Source organism: Parasteatoda tepidariorum, chromosome 10 (assembly GCF_982258835.1).
Source record: "Parasteatoda tepidariorum strain Cologne lab strain chromosome 10, Ptep-v5.0, whole genome shotgun sequence".
Lineage (NCBI taxonomy): Eukaryota > Metazoa > Arthropoda > Arachnida > Araneae > Theridiidae > Parasteatoda > Parasteatoda tepidariorum.
This window is the reverse complement of record NC_141764.1, coordinates 17371680-17395134: the sequence shown is the minus strand read 5'-3', so window position 1 is coordinate 17395134 and position 23455 is coordinate 17371680. Positions and strand designations below refer to the sequence as shown.

The window sequence follows — 23455 nt, the reverse complement described above, 5'->3', positions numbered from 1 at the left end:
CATAATACACGAAGTTATGCAGTAATGAATTCAATAGGTTTGTAGAAATAAAACTTTTGACGCATGCTATCTTCATTCAAATTATTTTCATCCGTTTAATTCACCTACTCAAAAACTCATTATTATATTCTCATAGTAAGCAAATAAGAGGATGTTTTTTTAGAACATCTTATGTGTGCATCTTCAACCTTAATAGAACCAAATGCAAGACTTTACTAAAAATAAGATCAAGAAAACCTAATAAAGTGTCATCTACCATACAAAGATATCATGGATATTCTCATGTGATCGATATAATTGATATCATAATAATAAAGATATCATTAATATCTTCATATATTAAATGTATCAATCACATTGTTCGGATATAACTTTATTATGTACCTTATTTATTCATATTATTATTATACATAACTAATTTTCGTGAAAATGTTGCTATAATGAGTTAAGATCTCATATTAATATCAGCTAGTCATGATCTCATCATTATATATTATATTTGCAGTTATTTATTTTTCGACCTTATGAAAATTTATTAAATCAATCATACAAAAGGTTGAAAACATGTTTTGTTAGTTTACCTTTTTTAATTCAATACTCATAAGCAAATAGCAAATGCAAATTTATCAGGCTTGTTAAAATAAATCTTTGACACATATTACATATTTTCTTCAATCGAATCAAAGCAATTATATATGATTCAAATAAATCTATTTAGTTTACCTATTTAAATTATATTATGGTTTCACAGTAAACAAAGTATAGTGATTTTGTTCATCATATCTTACATACTCATCTTCAAGCTCAGTTCTAAAGACATGATGAGCAATTCAAATTTCTTAATAACCTAATAAAAATGTCATATACATTACAAAGATATAATTGATGTCATATTTTGAAAGATATCCTTGATAACACTCTAATGATATTATCATAGCAAAGATATCATTCATTTTGTTCAAATAAAACTTCAGAACACAATTTGTTTTGTTATAATCAAAACATGATTGATATTGATAATGACTGAAATTATGCAAATGCGTAAGGATTTCATATTAAACAAAATGTTATGCTCGTTGCCACTTTTAAACTTTATAAGAACTTTTTAAATTATTAATAACAATGGTTTAAAAAAATGCTTCGTTTGTTTACTCATTTTAATTCAATATTCATATGCATATACCTATTGTAAATTTATCAAGCTTGTTATTTGAGAACTTTTGACATACCTTCAACCGAATTGATTGCATACGATTTGAATAAATCTGCTTAGTTTACTTACTTAAAAGAAATTATGTTATAACTTCATAGTGAACAAAGTATCGTGATTTTGTTCAGCATATCTTATATGCTCATCTTCAGCCTTAACAACGTACTAAAAACATGATCAGCTATCCAAACCTCTTAAAAACCTAATAAAAGTGTCGCATACCATTCAAAGATATCAATCGTTTACGACCATTATAAAATTTATTTGTTGTCAGTTATTTATCCGTACGGAAGGGAAATTTTATCAGCACTTGACCATCATTACAAGCAAACGTAGCCTGTGTGGGCCATCCCTACTTTATTTCCGATAACTGTCTAGAACTTCTTGTTTGATTGCCGCATAAAACAAACAACTTCCCGTAATACGGCAGAGATTTCTACCCCGATTACATAAAACACAACGCCAAATCATTATTTTTCTTCTGCAATTGAAGCATCAAACGGACTTACACCATTTATAAATGCCCCTGAAAATTTTTTCACGCGATTTTTTTTTCTCGTAACTGTCAAAGAATAACTAAAATTACCATCAACTACAGGTGAAAGAAGGAAAGAAGAAAAAAGAAAAGATTTCGCTGAATTTCTGGTAAACTTAAGCTGTGAGTTGGAACTCTTTAACTGGAGTAGTCCTTAAATTTTTATGGCATCGTATAAACTGAGGGTTTCTTATTTAACCCTGCGCAGTCCATGGAGCTGTATTTAAAACTAAATCACTAGAAAATAATTTATTTATTCCAGTAAAAATGTAGAGAAGAGAGGACTAGCGTGGACATGAGACCAATATAGATAGATGAAATATTACTATTATTTATCATTCAAAATTTCTCGGTAAATTTTGGCTGATTGGCATACCTGTTTTTCGCTTTCACATGCAGCTGAATGACATGACGTTTAACTACAGGTAGCAAATTAAGTTTAACTTTATGACTAAAAAAGAAATTCTTAATTTTTTTAAATAACTACTTTAGCTTACACATCGCTTTTTATAATGGGAAATATTATTATGTGAATATATATATGTATAGTTATTACATATTTTTCAAGTCATTTTTGGTTTGCGTTTTCTTCAAAGGGAAATTATTGACTCATTATTAAGTTACTGTAGACAGGGATTTTATGTATTAAATTCGATTTGTTCTTATATTGTCGAAAATTTATAAAAAACCAATATTATAATTCATTTTGCGGTGTCTTTTTTTTTTTTACTCAAATGACCAAGTGTTTGGTTACCCTTGGAATTTTATTATTCTTCATAGCACTTGTAAGATTCTTATTTCCGAAATTCCATTGTTGCCTCAGCCTTTCAGCTGACAATTAATATTGATTTGTTAAACTACTTCAGGAAATAAAATAAAAAAATAGTTTAGTCGAAAAAAAATTTTTTATATATTTTTTTAAATAAATAAATATTGAAAATACATTTCTAATTCAGAAACTTGCCATTGATTCAGGTTTTTTAACATTTTAATATTATTTATTTGTTCATTATAAAGTAATATTAATTAGGTGTCAGCATTAAATTCAAATTTATTAGAATTATCCACTCAAGACTATATTCTTATGTTAATATTAGTTTCATTTTTACTTTACTTGCTTTTTATTCTTAATAATAGATTTTTTTTTTATTGCTTATCCACATTAACCTTAAGTCATTGGACTAGTGTGGACATAAAAAAAAAACTTAAAAAATGTAAAAAATAAAATTGCTCAAAAAGTATAAATTTGAATTAGCTTATGTGTGATTCAAATCAAAAATAAGGGCTCAAGTTTTAATAAAGAAAATGAACAGAAAATTCTTTTGTTATTTTGGGAGAGAGGAGAGAGATCATTCTAAAAGAACTACTTTTTCTTAAAGTTTCCGATTTTTGAAAAAATAATCTTGAAATCGGAATCATGAGTGCACTACAGCGTTTTTAATCCGAATTTAGGTATTTCGTTTATGATATCGAGTTAAAATTATTTTGCTAAATATCCACAAATTTAAGTGTGTCGAACTGCAACAAAGATATTAAAGCAGAAGAATTTAGTTTGGAAAAGTAATAAAAATAGATTTTTTTCCCCCCACCATTTTTTTTCTTTTTTATTTTCAGCTTAAAGGGGGGTGCAATTCCATCTCTTCATACTTTTTGCGATCGCTTTTATTCCTTTTTCTTAGAACTATTCAACGAAACTTTACTTATAAATTTTCCCTGACTTACTTTAAATTGCAATAACCCCTAAGGCATCACCTTTTTTTTTTTTCATTTTATTTAATGAAACATAAAAATATTCTATTCAAAATGAGATTGTTTTAACTCCCAACGCTTTACACGCAGTTCTTTCTTTTCTTCTGCTAATGCTGAATTTTTTTTTTTATTCATAAAAGTCATGCGTTTAATTTTTAATTTTCTTCTTTTCTCATAATATTCTTTTTTTCTCTTAGGAAAAATGTATTTATATTATTTCAAGGAAGCGAAAAGAGGAGGAAAAAATGTTGAAACAATAAAAAAAAAATTTAATCATAAAATTCTAGGAAGATTGCCGATTTAGATTATTTTTGAATAGTTCTGGATGGTGCAAATAATTACTCTTTTGCACCAATAATGCCAAATTACATATTGATATCATATTTTTAATGATTACCCTTTATATATATATTTTTGGATCTCTATCAAAAACTAAAACAAAAGAATATGCACCAACTAGCATTTAAGTGAGAAACAAGCAAACAAACAAGAGCTCTATAAAAAAAAATCATTAAAAGTGTACTATAAATTGTGTTTCATCTCCTGAGGAAAAAGAGGAAAGTTGCAAGGTGATTATTAGAAACACCACCAAATTTTATAAGGCTATTAAAGTATTTTTGTCACTTTTTTCATCACACCATCCTTACTAGTGATTCAACATTTTTTACAGGCGTTATTGTTTCTCCATTGATTCAATATTAATTTGCACTTTATATTGTGTTTATTTTCAATTTTCATTTTTGAAAAGGAATCTTTAAATTTAAGTGCATTATTAATTGCCGAATAACCTGTTTAAATCTTGAATTTCTAAAGTAAAATTATGTTTTTGCAAAAAGGAATCAACAATAACATATGAATGAGGGTTGTTAAAAACAATTATATTCTGTGTTGATGCATTACGTTGCAAGTCACCATTATGTTGTTTCATAAAAAAAATCAACAACACATGAATATCACTAAGAAACAAATCAATATTGTTAAAAAAACCTATGTTAATATACTAGATTTCTTTACAATTATAAACAATGACTATTATTTTTCTTCCATTGGAAATCAAGACACCAACTACGTTTTATATTATATGCTTTTACTGATGAGAAAACAGGAGGTACAATTTCATGCTGAATTTGTTTGAGAACAATTAGTTACTCTTTAAGCAAAAATTTTGGCCTTTTAATCTTCGTTCACCGTTTTGAAAAACCTGGAATTGCTAGCCTTTGGTATTTATAGTTTGATAATAAAGTAGGAAAACCTGAACTGATATATTATAACAAAAATGTTTTGTTTTTTAGAGAATACTTATCATTTATTTAATTTTTTTTTTTTGATTTATAAGATCGTTAAAATTGATTTTATTAAAATTGTGTTATTTATTCAGCTATTTATCTGTAAAACTGCTCCAAAGATATCAGTCAAACTGCAGATGGTCTTATTAAATAAAAATATTTAAAAATAATGAAAATATTATGTATAAGAATAAAAATTTAATAATTCTTACGGTTATTGTAGAGGTTTATCAAATCAATTATAAATTATTTATTTATTTACTTATTTATTTATATAACTTATTTTTATTTACTTACTTTAAGTTACTTTTATTTATTTCATTCAATTTTATTTATTTAGTATGTAGTTAAATTCGAAATACAAATTTTAAACTAGATACCATAATCCTCATATAACTACAAAAAAAAAAAAAAAATGTCAGATTATTATTACAAACGACATTCACGCAAAACTACCGAAAAATTATCAATTAAATAAATTATGTTTTTGAAATCTCTGAAACATTAATGACAGAAAATTGGAATTTTAGTATTAAAATAAAAGTCTCTTATGTGGTTATTTTACATTTTATATTCATATTGAGAGTAATGTGACCAATACTAGTGAACTATGGAATTATATTAGCTATAATTTGCAGTGAAGCTCTATTCCTATTACTTGAAATCCGTACATGAGAAAATAAAACTTTTTTTTCTTAAAAACAAAAAATAGAATTATAATTTTTCTTTCTTCAAATATTAGACAATATATGATGATGTAGACCAACTAATATTACTTTATTTTATAACCGTCGTTAAGCACCCTACCTAATTTTATGTTCACGACTATCAATGTTCAAATCCGTTGCCTTGTAATTTTGAACCAAATCCAAAAGAACTCCTGGATTGGGTATTGCGAGAAATTAGCCTTGGTAGAGGACTTTTTCTAACATGGAGAGAAAAAAATCACGAGAACCTCCCGCATTTAGTCTGATGGCAAGGGGACTCTAACCACTGAGGATATTTTACTTCAGCACCGAGGTCGGTCCAAGCTTGGTGCGGACTTTTTATCGACCAGCCATCGTTGGGATTCGAACCCAGTTCACCTCATAGGAAGGTGAACGCTCTATGCCCTGAGCCGACATGGCTCAGACAAAGTAATTGCTTCATGCCCAAAGCTCAGTGAGACGAGCATTTTTTTCCATTTATTGTCGAGAAGTAATTACAATTACTGGAATTACTAAAAAGTTAAATAATAACAATGAACATAAAAATTATTTTACCTTCAAAACCGCTAACCTCTAATAACTAAATAATAATAACTCCAATACTAATAACTAAATTTTTCACAAGCATAAAATTCTGATTAAGAAATTATCGAAATATAATTACAAAGCTAAACACAACGAATTAAATAATTTATTTATAAATTTGAAGTGAATCAGAAAATGCTTGACGACAATTCAAATTGCAAGAACTTCGTAATAGTTAAAAAAAAAAAAAAAAAAAAAAAATTTAAACAAATGTCAGATATTTTTAGAAATTAAAGATTATATTTAATTGAATACAAATTAGTAAACAAAGAAGAAAAAGAAACTTTGTCATGTTTAAAATACTATGGTCTATAACGCGAGGATGCTAAATTTCATCTTATGGGCGGAGCTTTCTTTGACCAATGAGACAAAAGGTGACGCAGACGTTGAATACGCAAATGCTGGTCTAGATTTCTATCAAAACAAATATTAAAAAAAAAAAAAAAAAATTGAGCAATTGAAGCACAAACTAAATTTCGCTTACCCTAAATTAATAATATTTCTAAACAAAATCTACGAATGAGTAAATTTTGGCATGTTTATACAGAAAGGAAGAAACTTTTTGAAAAGATTATTATGAAAAACTTAAGACTACCTATAGTTATGTTGCTTAATGCATAAGCTCAAACAAGGGAACAACGTTAAAAAATTTAATAATGTCGATTACATATGTTTAATTATAAATATGTTACATAAAGTTTGAATATTAAAGAAGCATCTGTGCGAAAAGATAATAATAAAATATGAATTTAATTGCAACTCTGTGACATAATGTTCAAAGAAATAATAAGTAAAAGCACGTATTTCAGTAAAAAATCTGTGAAATAATTTTTAGATACAAATGATTTAACTTAATGGTAAACGAAAACATGTTTAATTATAACTATGTGACATAATATGATGCAAAAAGGAAATAATCTTATTAAGATACAATAAATAAAACATGAGTCTAATTGTAAATGTGTGACATATTGTTTAAACATGAGAGAAGCATCTCTGAGAAAAGGTAATAATAAAATATTATGCGTTTAATTGTAAATATATGACATAATGTTTAAACCTGAAGAATGTACTTTAATTAAGAAATAGTTCAGGAAAAAGTTTTTTTTAATTGCATATACATGCGCCATAATGCTTAAACCCAAACGAAGTAATATTATGAAGAAATACTAAATAACTATTAATAATTTTTCGTGTCATAATTTTATCTTAATTGAAATATTAATGACTTTCCCTCAGTGAAAGTATTTATTTTTTATTTTTTAGAAAAATAACATAAGCAAGAGAAAGTTAGGAAATTCACTACAATTTTCTCGAATCACACGACCCTTTAGTTAACATTCATATTTTAAAAAATAATTTTTAAGTTAGTAATTTAATTGTTTTATTTAATTAATCGTTTAAATAAGTAAAATATTGGGTATTCAATTCATTAAAGGAAAAATTCCTTAATTAATCTTTTTCTTTCTTCCTTAATTAAATAATCAAAAGATTATTCCTCTTCGGTATTCTTCATAATAAATGTCCTCAGCTTTAATCAGTTTTACAATTTTCGTGCAAAATAGAAAATTCTCAGATAAAATCTTTTCATGTCATAAACTCATATATTGATTTTGTTCTCTACTTTAAGATATTCTCGAGAATTAATCGAATTTTCGTGGCAGAATATAAATAGCTGTTTTGACGAGAGGAATACGAAAAGTGGTGTAAATCAGAGTCAGGAGCGAGCCTTGTACCTAATTGCATCTCTTGGAGTTTTTGGCGACTTAATTCCCACGAACCCTGATTTATTCCACTTTGAAATTAAATATTTAGAAGAGGATGATTGGCGAAACAGCTCCAAATAAACAACCGCCGCCTTCTGACAGTTATGAGAAATTCTTCCTTCGCTATAATTTCAAAACGTAATTTTGCCGTAGACATAAATTAGAAAGCAAATTTACAGGGACCTGACTTCAGGCGCTGGTTCCTCCAACCAATCACTAGCGATTTCTATGAAAACGGGGGGGCGTTCGCAAAATGCAAAGATAATGCAAGTTGGAAAGAGGGAAAATAGTGAACATAACTGTGAATGTCGAGAGGAAATAATCATTATTTGCAAAAAGAATTCTAATTATAAAAATTTGTTCGCTGATCAAATTGGATACTGAAAATGACATCCATTAAGTCTATTTGGAAAACGGGTGTATTTATAATTATTTTATTTAAGTAACAATCAAATTAGATCATAAAGATATAGGTTTCTCTATATATGGTGAAATATATATATGCTTTTTGGATAAAGTTAAATCAAATGAAACGAAAACCTGATTTTGAACAAGATCGACAAAATCAGAAATATGACAAAGATTTTTCATAATCGAAAGTAACACTTATTATTTTGCTGTAATACAACTAAAAAAATAAATAAATAAATTATTTATAAAAAGAAAATAATAATAATTAGACGAATGAAAACTTGCTGGTGAACTAAAGAACATCACAAAATTTACCGTGTTTTTGGCCCTATGTGCTATGGTTTGTAATTTTTGCCCAAGCGCTTTGGTAACGATTTTGATCAAATTAAATATTAAATATGGCTTTATAATCCCGCTGTGTGGTAGTAAATAATGTGGTAAAACTTGGTAATTTTCTCATGATTCCTTAGAGCATAGCATAAAATCCACTTATCTATTTAAAATTGACTTTTCAGTTTTTGCATTTTTTTTCAAAATCCAAATTTCCGGTACACTCTTGTTATATGACGCGTGTATTTTGGTTTTATTAATCAAAATTATGTGGGTTTTTTTATAATTTGAAATAGTAATTTTACATGATTTTTTTTTCTTCGTGCTTACTAATTAAAAAATATTAAATGAATTACGTTGAATTGAGAATTAAATGTTTAGTATTAAATAAAAACTTTAATTATTAATATTAAATTAAGTTAAATCTAAAAATTTAATATTTAGAAAATATTATATGATTAGCACTTTTATTTAGAAAATTTACACCGAATTGCATTAAGCCCTGAAAATGAAGATCTGATTATAAATGAAAAGGTCTGAACATTGAAGAATTTTTATTAATAATAAAACTAAAATATTGCATAATGATTGATTGATTGGAAGATTATATGTACAAACTGACTTTAACGAAAAATAGGCAATCATTTAGCCAATATTCAACGGTTAACAGTTAGGTTGTGATTGAATCTAATCATTGAATAAAAGAAATGAAATTGAAAAACAAAAAACAAAAATAAGAAATAGAAGTTGTCTACGATTTTTCTCAAATGGTATTTTTAGATATTAATTAAACATTATTACTTTAGTCTGCTACAATATAAACATAAAAATTTATCCGCTTTATCTCAAGATTTCGGTTTAACAGTAACTTGACTATAGGCATTACGTAAATAATAATTAAAAAAAGAATCGAAAATTCAAAACTAAAATTTCTAAAATACCATGTAATAATTCAACTTAAATGCGAAGGTTTGAAAATTTATGACATTTTTTTTTGTAATTGTATGAAAATTCACAAACGAATTGTAAATTTGAGGAAACTAACGGATTGAATGTCACTGTCCTAAGATAATTTAGTTTTTTGTGAATGCCTCCAAAACTATATTCGCGAAAATTAAAAAAAATTATAAATGTTATCTGAAAGATAGAAAAAGGGAAAGATAATCGTGAATTAAAGTGAAAAGATCATGAATAAAGCATAAATAAAGTACAACATGGTACATTGTATACTTTCGCTTCTGCAAACAATAACATTCGTCAGTATCTGAAAGCTAAATGAATGCTGGAAACCAATGGATTGTTCAAAATACTTTCAAAATTCACGAAACGATTATGAATCTCTGAAAATTTCACGAATTTAATGGGAATGACTGAAAGTAACAATTGTGAATGTTTGAAAATCGACGCATGGAATTGAATTTCAAAGTTGAGCATTGACGTTCACTAAAGTGAACGTCAATGCTCAACTTTAAAATTCAATTCAACCGAACCTAAAAACCGAACCGAAACCGTAACCGAAAAATAACTTTGATTGAAATGACAATCTGATTTTTTTTTCCTGAATCAGAATTAGCTATCCTCCTTATAAACCTAACATATTATTTTCTTATTTTTTATTTTATAACCGTAGTTGAGCAGCCGACCCACATTTTTCAGGGTTTACTACTACTAATGTTCAACTTCGTAGCCTTGTAATTTCGAACCCAATCCAGAAGACAAGGGAACTCCTGGATCAAGTATTAAGAGAAATCTGCTTTCATGCAGAACTTGTTGATGGAATTAACCCGCATTTGCATTACATGGAGAGGAAAATCACAAAAATCTCCCATGGTTAACCTGACTGCAAGGGGATTCTAACCCATGATCCGTCTACCACTGAGGATATTTTACGTCAGCACTGTGGTCGGTGCAAGCCGGATGCGGAATTCATATTCGAACCCGGTTCACCTCGTTGGAAGGCGAACGCTCTATCCTCTGAGCCATCATGGCTCAGTCTAACATATTGGAAATAATTCGGACTGATAAATTGCATTTGTAATCTAGTGGACAACCCCCGACGGTGGCTGGTAATGAAGAAAATCTTGGTCCACGCTCAAAGCTTCGTCGGCTAATTGTATTGTCATTGTTGGGGAAACTTGTTATCGGATCCTTCCAAAGGGGGCTTCTGGATCTGCCTAATCATAATAACCGCTCGATATAATAATGCGATCGTAAAACGGTAGTCTTATCTATCGTCTTCATTTTCTAGGCGGTAAAGCACGACAAGATAAAACTAGAATAAAACAAAGTTCCTCTTTTTCTTTCTTCCCTTTATTTATTTGTTCTTTTTTAGAATTTTATTTCGATCGGCAACGTTTCGGCTTGATGAGGTTTCTTCCTGACATGCAGGTAGAACTAATTACTTGTTTCTTCTTTTCTCCTTCGATCAACTAAATATACAGAGATAGCCTTTGTTGTGTACTTTTTTGTTGCACGCAAAACAATTACGCAATTTATCTCTTTCCGCTTTTAATTCGATAATCTGAATGCATTTTGGATAGATGAAGAAATTATGCAGAATTAAATTTCTCGATAAAAAAAAATAATACTTGCTTTGTGTTGAAATAAGTACGAAAGAAAATTTAGCAGCCTTATATTAAGTACAAATAAAAATATGCCACAGATACATTGCTGTATTATTCAACAAACAAACAGCACTATTAACATCGCTTCATAGCTTGGCATGTAAAGTCTAAGGCTATTTGCGTTATTTGAATGCACTGTTTGAAATCAAATATAAATTTTGTTTATTTGTTCCAAATTTACCTCAAATTTACATATTTTGTTTTCCGAACTGAAATTATTGTATATTAACATATAAATAAATAAATAAAAAATTTGCACTACTTTTAGAAGTCACCTTTTAAAATTTCAAGGCTCTTGTGAAATTGAAAATTAAAAATATGTATAATATTTCAACTGAATTTCGATGAATAGATTTGTCACATTATGTGAGCTAAAAAATTTTTATAATTATAAAATTTTTACTAATTTCTACTATATTTCTTATAGTTATAGTATCTTGTATTATATTGTAAATAGTCTGTCAATATATAAAAATTTGATAAGTATGTTTCTCCCATTTTGTGTGAGAAAATATTTTTACAATCGTAACTATTGTTGCTAATTTTGTAATTATTGCAGTGACCTATTGTAGCTTGAATTATTATATAAACAGAGTCTGGTAAATTTTTTAATGAGTACATTTGTTGCATTTTTAAAGATAGTTACTGTTGTTAACTATTGAAGCAATTGCAACTTGTTTTGTAATGTAACCAGGCAGTATTGTAATGTGCATAATAAAAAATTACATAAATAAAAATGTCAATCAAATATAGCAAAATTTTTGAAAAATACATTTGTTATATTTTGTGAAAGAAAATACAGTTACGAATTCGAATTATAGTGATACCAAATATTTAAACAATAATTATTGATTTGAATTATTGTTACTATTTTTATTAACCATAAGTATGTTGCTAAGTATTGTTACTTATTCATGTTAATCACAGGAACCAAAATTGTTAATAATCCTGTGACTATCAATTTTTAATTAATATATCTTAGAAAACATGACCAAACAGAGTTTTCATTTCAGGAGGAAAGGGGGAAAAAGGGGGAAATATCTCCATCATCCCCGAAAGAAGGAAAAGAAAAGATGATGAGAAAAATATTCTGAATGCCATTTCCGGGAAAAAATCTCATTCCCGATATGATGCAACTTTCGACAAAAACGGGTTTATGCGCCGATGACACCCCGTTTAATTTATGATCAGGAACTCGACAAAGTTTGGAATTTCACGACTCATAGTTGGTAAATACCTTCTCACATTTACGAGGGGAGTGCTCCTGGTAGGATTTGCTGACCATGGAACTCTCACACATGAATTTTCCTTTTTTCCTTCCAGAATTTCGACTTTCATTCTCGAATTCCGGAATCGATTCCAACTTTGATGCAATAAAGCCTGAGTGAGGTGGGAAAAGAAGGGAAGGGGCAGGAAAAAAACCAAAAGAATTTCTTGAAGAGTTTTTCGTTCGAAGCCTAAGAAGATACTTGCGTTCTCTTCCATAATTCATAAGGAAACCCTGGAGGGGGCGTGGCCTAAAAAGCGAATGCGTAAGAAAAGAAAAAAGAAAATTTGAAGGAAAAAAGGGAATAAAAATTTATATTTGTCAAAGTATTTTTAAAGGATTCTGGAATAAATTGAAGTTATGAAATATTCACGTAAATTTTGTTCAGTCTGTATCTCTCAAAAATAATATTTTTCTTTTTTCTCTATTGAATTAAAGTTACAGTTTTGCTTCGAAGAAACTGAAATCTCGATTTTCCCAAAACAGTGGATATAAACAATTCTACTTCTCCTAAATCAAGTATTTTATTTATGTTTTAAACTTGTCGGGAAAAAAAATACGATTTTTGAAAAGTATTGATTTACCAATGAATTGCTTTTATACGCATTTAAACAGTTTCAGAAATTTCCAAGGCATTGTAAATTTTTCAGAACATTCATGAGTTTAGCAACTTTAAACTCTTCTTTTATGTATCGTTAATTCACAGGTTTCAATTCTTTCAAAAAACATGATTTTATAACCCCATTTATTTTATAGGTTTAATATTTTTGAAGAAAAAAAATCAATTTGCTTCCCAAAAAATGAAAACAAATGTTCTAATTTCATAAACTTATTCAATTGCGCTACAAACCTCCTGCAAGAATTTTCGTGGATAATATTTTAAATGCATAATTTAATCTATTGTCTAATTAAATCAATTTTCAATTTCATTAATTAAATACTTTCATAACTTCATTAATATTAAAAATTTTGAGTTATTTTTAAAGATAATTTTGAATGATCATTTTAAGAGATAATTTTCTTGTAAAATTTTCTTGTTCAAAATGCATTTTAAGTATTAGTTTTATCAAATTTATAAAATTACAAAACTAATATTTTATAAGTGCTTTGTTGTTCTTGAGATCAACTTTCTAATAATCTAAAGAATATTTTTAAGATTACTTTGTGCTAGTGATCAATTAAATCAAATTAAACATGTTTTTCCGTGAGTGAAGCCTTTATTTCGAATTCCTTTAAAGGGGTATTGTAAGGCAGCACAATCACTGAACCCGTGATGCAAAAAAGAGCCTTCTTAATGAATATTTTCTTGAAAATACCTACAAATAGGATGCTGTTTTCTGAGTACAAATGTATAGTTTCATTAAATAATGATAGGATAATTAAAAAACTTAGATTTAAATTGATCTCCTTAAAAAATACACGAAACAATATTTTAAACAAAAATTTAATGGTAAATTGAACTTAATTTATGCAATGTAGCATATGAAACGGCTTAAATCAGACGTGAATTTTTGAACAAAAAATTCGATTCTCTTTTTACACTGAGAAAATATTCTGGTAAAATTACCGTATTGTATGTAATGACATTCCTAGTGAAAAAGAATTGAAAATAAAAATATACGATATTTAAACCATTCATTTGATAATTTTGCCGTTCATAGGGTAGCGATTTACCAAAAATTCTGATTTTTCTAAATTTTAGCACCAATTCCACCACATTAGTAATAACTGAAAAATTAAATTTAACCTTATAGATGTTTTTTCTGCTACGCTCTAAGATATCATGAGAAAATTATTAATTTTTACATATTTACCAAATTTTGTCACATATTATGAAACCATTTTTTTTAAAAACCAAAGCCATTACAAAAGCGCTTCTGCAAAAATAACGGAGCTTTCCCTTCGAGACAGAAGCTTCATATTCTTTACCACATTCTGGTAGTTTTGGCACTTATTTTTTTTCAGTGTAGGGGAGGTGAAATGATGTTTTACCAATTTTCAATGATACTTGTGCGTAAAAGAAGAAATGGAGTCGAAGGATAATTACATCAATAAATAGAAATACAGAGGAATTATGAAATATCAAATAGTTTTTCAATTTTTTTTCTTGAAAACCACTTAAACTATAAATTTAACATTTAAGACTTAGATAACTTTTATATGGACTCAACATGGAAGTCATGAAAAAAATATGTATTTTTCAAAAATATATTTTAGGAAGAATTTTGTTAAAAAAAATTAGACAGAGAATTTAATATAAAAAAGAAGGGAATTTTACAGTAAAAAATTCTCTTCGCATATAATCTTGATATTAAAAATATCCTGATATAATCTCTAATCTTGATATAATCTTCATATCTTGATATTAAAAAAGATAAGGCAAAACTTTCAAAATTTAAATTTCAGTGAGAGTGGTGTTCAAATAATACGAAGGTAACATAAATCTTGTCCATTGCACAGTTACATCTCTTATTCAGCTTTCATTCTAAAATTTGATCACTATAATTAAAGTTAAAGCAAGTAATAATTTAAGTTAAACAAGAAAGAGTTACGACTCTAAAGTAAGCATAGTAGCAGATTTGAGAGTTGATATTTTTACTGACAAAGATTTGGCGGTAGTCTGACATCACCAAAAACAAGCTTACATAATATTTGATCGGCTTTTAGCCTAGAACGCTATGTGCTTAAGCAAGCATGCATTTTGGTCCTAGATAAAAATTTGGTACACAATAACGAATTGGTAAAATACCTTATATAATGCAGTCAGCGTGAAAAGCACAGATAATATGAAATAATAATATTAAATAATAATAGAACAAAGCATAATTGTATATAAAGTTATATCAACTTGAAAAACATGTATAATATCATAAAAAAAAAAAAAATTTATTTCCATTTTGGTACTGAAACAAAGCATATTTTTCAGAGCTAAAACATAGAATTTTTTTGTTTCCCTTCTGTGTTATAACACTGGAAAACGTGCCTCATTTCAGAGCCAAAATGATCGTATGTGCTGGACATGTTGCTTTATTTTTGCTTTTTCACGTTTTTTAAATTTTTTCTTTTGTATAACATCATTTTATTTGGATAAGTCTTATGTATTTATAATTTATAAACCACTTGATTCGAAAAATGAAGAAAAAAAATTATGATTATAATTATGCTATTTCTTAATTTTGATTACAATCTTTAAAAATATTCGAATATTTGTTACTTAATTTCTTTTCTTTTAGTGAGCTAAATTGAAATGTAACTAAAATAATTTAAAATTTTTATTTTTTAAATAATATCTGCTACTTATGATTTATTTCTTATGATTTATTTTATATAATCAAATCTTTTAAATCAATGAATCAATGATAGCGGAGAAAATTAAATTCATTTTAGTTCTTTTTATTTAATTAATTTTTTTTCAAGAATCGTACTTATTATTTTATCGACGGAAAATCAAATATGTGTCTGTATTTTTTTTAAAAATAAGTGAATAAACTAGCGATTAATGAAAAATAAAACTAATTTTCAATTTACTTTTTTTGAATTTTGCTTAACAAACTTTAGGCTTAGTTTGGCAACGTTCTTCATAATAAAAATTATATAAGTCGTATAAATTACTTCATAATAAATTAGTAATATTGTTTGAAGATGTCAAAAAATAATTATTTAAGAAATGAACAAATAAATGTTAATTTAAAAAAATATGCGCATTTTAGCAATTTAACAAATAAAATAATAAATTTCCTAACGTAGGAACAAGTGCTCTAATTTTTTTTATCACACTAAAAATATTAATGAGTTACATTTAATAAAAATATTTATTAAAAATGTTATATTTAATATCCATTTACTTTACATTTTTCGAGTAAACTGAGTACTTTTTAACAAATTTCTTTCACCTTAAATATTAATAATATCAAACTCTTTCCTTTGTACTTGATTTTGGTAAATAAAATAATAATAGTATGTTCCTTTTTTTTTTCAATGAACAATATTGAATTCAATGTTTAAAAACTTGGTAAACATTGAAAGATCTTCAGTTATCAAAATTATCTAGTATTAATTTCAGAAATAATTAGTTTTAAACTTAAATTATTTATACTTGAATTAGTCTTAAACTTCACGTGCAAAAAGATAAGTCATCACAACAGAAGTAATTTAAATAAGACATACTTAACAAAATAGCATTGAACGATTTCACTTCAATTTTTCACTTTCAAATCAAGTTTTTCTATCTCTACCCTTTTGTTGAAGTTATAATTAACAAAAAACTAAACTGAAATTAAATTTAAAAAAAAAAACCAGCTTAAATTTTTATTGGAGCTGATTTGAGTTCATCTTTTTAACAGGTATAGTGAATTAACATTAAATCAAAAGCAATGTCTGGTATAGTAACAAAGAGATGTGTTTTGTAATTGGTAACTAAGAAAATTGATTGTTGTGACAAAAAATGTAAACTGATTAAATAATTAAAAATTACGAATAATACAAAATTTCAAAAATAAGGAACAGAAATGAAGATGAATATATACTAAAAATTATTTTGAAAAGAAATTTAGAACACTTAAAAAGTTATATTTTTCAATAAAAAAGAAAATGACTTACGAATTCTCAAGTTTTATAAACCAAATATTTGAATTAATTCAAAATTACTATTAAATATATAACATTAACTTAAAAATAAGCAACACAAAATATATATTTAAAACTTTAACACTCAAATTTCTACCAAAAGAAATAAAAAAGAAGATGAATATATACTAAAAATTATTTTAAAAGGAAACTTAAAACACTTAAAAAATAACATTTTTCAATAAAAAAGAAATTGACTTACGTATTCTCAAGTTTTACAGTCCAAATATTTGTAATTAATTAAAAATTACTATTAAAATATAACATTATCTTAAAAATAAGCAACACAATATATTTAAAACTTTAACTCTTGAGCCATCCACGTGATATGGGGTGTTTAAGTAGGAAAGTGCCATAAGCCGAACAAACTTCAGGGACCGGCCATAAAAATCTTTTGTTGAGTGATTATCACATGATGACATGCTAAGCGGCGATATCAGAATGTCCCTGACAACCAATGACATCTCTCACAGGAGGGGGGTGGGATTGTCCAAAATCTTGACCACTTCACCAGAACACCTTTAAGTAAAAAAATAAATAAAAATACAGTGAAACAAAATAAAGGAATTGAATGTTAACAATGTTTTCGCACATAAACATTTTAGCTCCTTTTTCTAAGACAGCTATAATTTGTACCCAGTAAGAAACGCTGTTGGTTTCATAGCACTTTAAGGATTTATTGCGATAATAAAATTTTTATTACAGGTTAAGAACGACTCTAAAATTTCCCTGTTCAAAACCGCACCACCCTTTTTCGAACATGTTCGCCAGATTTGTAAGAAATTCCGTTTCTCTTTTGTCTTTCCTCCCATCAAAAGAATGTTTATTATTATTATTTATTCATTTTAATTATTGAAAAAAGGCATATTCATTTTTGAATGAAGTAGTGAAACCTGCCAAAATTTTGCCATATTTTCTAACTCCATCAAAGTGCCTCAGACCTATATCTGCGGGAGCCGTAATTCCCGCGTTATTGCCCTTTTAAGCGATACTTAAGCGATTTATCTTGTCAATAAAAGTTTTACTATATATTAAAATATAGGAAGTGCAGGCAGTCTCAAACTACTTTGGGAGTTTACCTGTGGATTTCGCCAGACGTTTGACTTCGAAATGTTTTTATTCATTTTTTTTCTCTCATTCATTTTGTAACTTGTTTTGGTTTATGTTTCTTTAAAAGTTGATCGTAAGTTACTTCAACAAGTGGTTTTATAATATCTTTAACTAGCACATAGAAAAATTTCTTTGTGTGACTATTAATATAGTTTTATGAAAGCATTACTTTACATCAATGCAAAAAGCAAAATACCAAATTTAAAATACATTAAAAATCTGTTGTAACAACAGATCCCCATTATAAAGAGTTTCTATTTACGGACAAATGCACGGATATAATGTAAAAATAGCAATAAAAAATAAAAGAAAGGAAAAGAAAACATGGAAAAAAGAAAAGAAATGGACATATTTACCTCGTTTCCTTTTATTTTGAGCAAAAGTAGAAAGTTGTAAGTAGAAAGTAAGGTGAGATCATGCTCGTTTTTACTTGTAAGAGGAAATAATATATTGATACCATAAACAAAAATGAAATTAATTTTGCCCTTTTTGCATAACATTGCCTGTTCATCAGAAAAATATATTTTCGTCAAAAAGAAGTAGTCGCAATTGCGGAAGGCAGGTGATTTTTAGCTCGTTAATAATATACAATTTTTGTATCTTTAATGTTAGCATCTTATCGGTGACTTGGAATTTGTCGTAATAGTGAACTTCTCGTAATATGCCGTGCTCATCTTTTGCTATATTTGTGTTTTTTTTAACTATAAAGCGTACTAAAATAAATTATACACGTAGCAATTGTAATAAGTTCTTTTTTTCAGTTTTTAGTTACAAATGTCTGATGAGTGACCCATTTGTTACATGACAAACATTTAAACTGAAATCAGGTTAACTTAATTCATTTTTTAATTTCACACTTTTAGTTCTCAGAGTTTTTTCAAAATTGGTGGGTTATAAATATTGCGTTCTATTTTCTTTTATAACTGGCGATAAACAGCCGTTCCAAATCTGAGTTTACGACTATCAATGTTCAACTCTATGGCCTTGTAATTTTGAATCCAATCCAGAAGGCAAGGGAGCTTCTGGCTCAAGCATTAGGAAAAACTAGCCTTCATGGAGGCTTTCTTGATGGAACTAACCCGCATTTGAGTTATACTGAGATGAAAACCAGGCAAACCTCCCTCGGTTAACCAGATGACAAGGGGACTCTAGCACAGGATCTGTCTACCACTGAGGATATTTTACTGCAGCATTGTGGTCGGTGAGAGCCATGAGCAGAACTCATTTCAACCATGCACCGCTGGGTTTAGCCGAAAACCCGTATTCATTACATAACTGCATGAGAAATTCAGTTTATTCATATTATTTCTTTTTCTTTTTTTTTACTTATTTATTTATTGTCTTTTTGTATTTAGTAACAATAGAATTTATAATTATAGTAGACTAATATACACATAAAAGTCATTAAAGTTATTTTTGTAATACAATTTATAGTAAAGAGTCTTTAATTTAGAACGTATATCTACACTAATTCTTAAACATTAAGAGAAATTCGAATCAGGCTTAACAGAACGGAAGCAGATGGAAATTATACATGATAAAATAACTTAAAACATTTCGCTGAGATTTAAAAATTAAAATATAATTATCCTCATAGTACAACTAAAAACATACATTTATATTTTAAAGGCAACTTTTGTTTTGGTTGATGTATAACAACGTCGAAGATTTTCGCTAACCCACGCCGCCATCTTGTATTCAAATGTAAACAATCTCAGACAATGATCGAAGTTTGCCAACATCGGTGTTTTCGCAAATGGAAATAATTCTCGTTCGGAGTAAACGGGTGAGTGATTAAGATAAGCTTATTCAACAATTAGTGCTTATTTTTAAATTATACCCTTTAAATAGTATATGAAAACGCGATTTGGTGTTAACTTGAAATAACGTGTTTCATCACACTATTTTTTGACTTGATCAACATCATAAGAAAAGGGTCACTATAATGGGCAGACTTACTAATCGAGGAGAGCCGAGATGGCTCAGTGGTTGAGACAATGAACGGTCATTGGGAATGAACTATCTCACCTGCTATGTATTCCGCAGAAGTTATTTCTGTTTTATCAATAGCTCAACTCAAAGGTCAAATCTTTTTCCTGGAAACTGTAATGTGTTAAACAGTGCAATTTTATTAAAATTCGTGAAAGTTGTAAAAATGATGTATTACTCTTAGAAAATTAAAAAACATACTGAAAAAACTGTAAGAAATGCTCTAAAATGAAAAAGAAATTACTCCAAAATTGCATGAAATTCCCAGAAAATTCTAAAAGTATGCATTAAAAAAATACAATTTAAAAAAATGCAAAAAATAAAAGAAAGAAGAAGAAGGTAATCGAAAAACAAACATTCGTAATTAAATACTGTTTTGGTTTCATATTTTATGTTTGCATTAAGTAACACCAAAGAAATTTAAGTTTCACTTTTCTATTATTATATTCCAATGATAGTTTTAATACATAACGAAATACGAAAGCGAAGGAGCTCCTAATCATGCAATATTAGCTTCGAACCCCTTTTTCGCTTTTCTTTTTCTTTTCGAAATACTTTAACAATTGTTTTCTCTTAAAAAAAATTGGAAAACATGAATTTTGAATTAAAAATTTAATTTTTTGAAATTTTTTTTTAAAAATTGACTACTATTATTGTGATAAATAATTGTCGCTTCAAATATTTAAATATAAAATACACATGTTTTAAGTTATTTTTTTCTTCATTTTGCTTTATAACTTCAAATTCATTGATCAATTTGTACATTTATAGCAAAAAAAAAAAAAAAAAAACATTTCGAAATTTTAAAAAGACTAACTTTTTTTTACAAAAATTGAGTGGATATATATACATTCATAAGAGCTATCTTTGATTATTCTTAGAGTTTTGAGATATTCTTGTTAGCATCAAATAGTCCAAAAAGTTATTAATTAAACTACTTGAGAAATGTATCATTGCTTACACTGTAAAAAATTTATCTATATTTTCTGTATGAGGTAACATAAATACGTTTTTAAGTAAGTAGTAAAGGCTCATGCAAAAATTAGCTTTGGCGCAAAAAATTATCGAAAATTTATAAAATGATAATTGTTTGGAAACATTTACATGAATATAAAATGCGTTGAAAAATGTGCTGTTTTTATATATGAAGTATTTTTTGATGCGAATTTGTTTTTTCTATGAAGCCATTGAATTGATTCGAATGTGGATGAAAATATATGCTTTTATTAATTAAACATGTAGAAACGATCAAATGAAGCAATAACAGTGAAAAAATAAATTAAAAAACTTTGGTACCGGCACTGCAAAAATTTTTTAGTTTATCTCAACGCCGAAAATGTGGAACCTATACACCAAATTTTTTAAAGTGTACATGGTAGTTATTGTATGAGTGATGAAACAGTTCTAATTATCCCTACTGTGAAACTTGTGTAACAATTCTTGTTTGAATTTTTTTCTGAGTTCTTTACAGATGTAGATATTTTGCAAGTGATGTAAACAATTTTAATTTGTGTAGAACCTATGCACAGAGGAAAATCATATTCTATCTATCTATCTATCTATATATATATATATATATATATATATATATATATATATATATATATATATATATATATATATATATATATATATATATATATATATATATATATATATATATATATATATATATATATATATATATATATATATATATATATATATATATATATATATATATATATATATATATATATATATATATATATATACATCATAGTTACATATAGTTCCACATTGTGGGCTTCTTAATTGGCCTAAAATAATTTCCTTTGGTATGGTACTATAGTACCTTGGAATATAATACCTGGCTTTTCAGTTCTTTACAGAATTAGACATTTTACAAATGAGGAAAAAAATTTTAATTAGTGCAGAACAAAGGAAAAGAGGAAAAACAAACCTGATAAAATCTCCTTACTGTAAGGTAATTACATTTCTGGTAAAAAGAACCATAATTCTGAACCGGAAATTCTGATTTTGAAAATTATAATTCTTACAATCACACATTTTTTTTTTTTAACCGTCGTTGAAAAGCCAACCCAATTTTCGGGTTTCCTACTGCGAATGTTCAACTCCGTAGCCGTGTAACTTTCAACCAGATCCAGAAGACAAGGGAACTCCTGGATCAAGTAGTGGGAGAAATTTGTCTTCGTGGAGGACTTTTTGATGTAACTAACCCGCATTTGCGTTACATGGAGAGGAAGATCACGAGAATCTCTAACGATTAGCCTGATGGCAAAGAGTTTCTAACCCATGATCTGTCAAACACTGAGGATATTTCACGTCAACACTGTGGTCGGTGCAAGCCAGATGAAGATTCGTATCAATCAGCCATCGCCGGTTATCAAATCATTTTGTAAATGATGAAATAATTTTCAAAATTTCTCACACAAAAATGGTATAACAATTCTCTTTTCATTCTGAATCCCTTACAAAATTTAGCATAAGTTCGTTACTCTGCAGTTTAAAAGAATTCATACTAGTTTTAATTTTAATTTATTCTTGAGTTATTACCCCCTCCCGGGAAAAAAATTATATTTTATAAAAGTGTTTTACAAATATCAAATCTTCCAACTTTCGTCAGTCTAAAGTAGATAAAAGACAGAAAAAATTCCGTTTTAAAAATGCTTCGCTTAACCCTTAGAACTTAAAGCTTTTTCGAACCAAGTTATCAATCTGGACTTTTTACGTTCCTCACTCCCTGCATTCCCTTTTTCCTGACTACCCTTTTCTAAACCCCCTTACACTAGAGCAAAGTTTAGAAGTTTAAAAGCATACACAAGTTTAAAAAAAATACAAGGATCTCTGCAAAAATTTATACTAGTTTGATTTTATCCTTCACTGCCTCTTTCTCTCTTTTTTTTTGTTCTTTTTTTTTTATCTTTCTTTAAAAGTGAAGGTATTTTTATTCCATTTTACTTGCGTCGCGGATTTTTCTGCAAAAAAATGAAGAGAAGGGAAAAAAGAATGAACGAACAAGCGAGGATCTTTGTTTGGAAATTTTTTTTTTTTTTTTCGTTTGCCGTTATGCATTTTTTCTTTTTCTTTGGTGCTCTGCAGATATTTTCTTTGCTTATTTTACGGGGCGCTTTCATTGGAAAGACTTTTATCGGAGTTCAGCTTTTAGAGTAGTCGTCCACTAAATCAATAAGACCCAGCCTTCTTCAAATTCTCTGCCAACTCCAAAAAAAAAAAAAAATATAGAAAAAAAAAGAACT

The 23455-nt window shown here is 27.5% G+C and overlaps 1 long non-coding RNA gene across 2 annotated transcripts in view; it reads right to left on the bottom strand.

The window, feature by feature from the left end:
- Positions 1-17273: 17273 nt before the first annotated feature.
- The window catches only part of LOC122269183 (uncharacterized), an 87787-nt gene continuing 81605 nt past the window's right edge, over positions 17274-23455 (bottom strand). For both annotated transcript variants that reach the window (XR_015429624.1, XR_015429623.1), the window contains one exon: positions 17274-17615. This is a non-coding gene — a long non-coding RNA (uncharacterized LOC122269183). The remainder of the gene's footprint in view (positions 17616-23455) is intronic.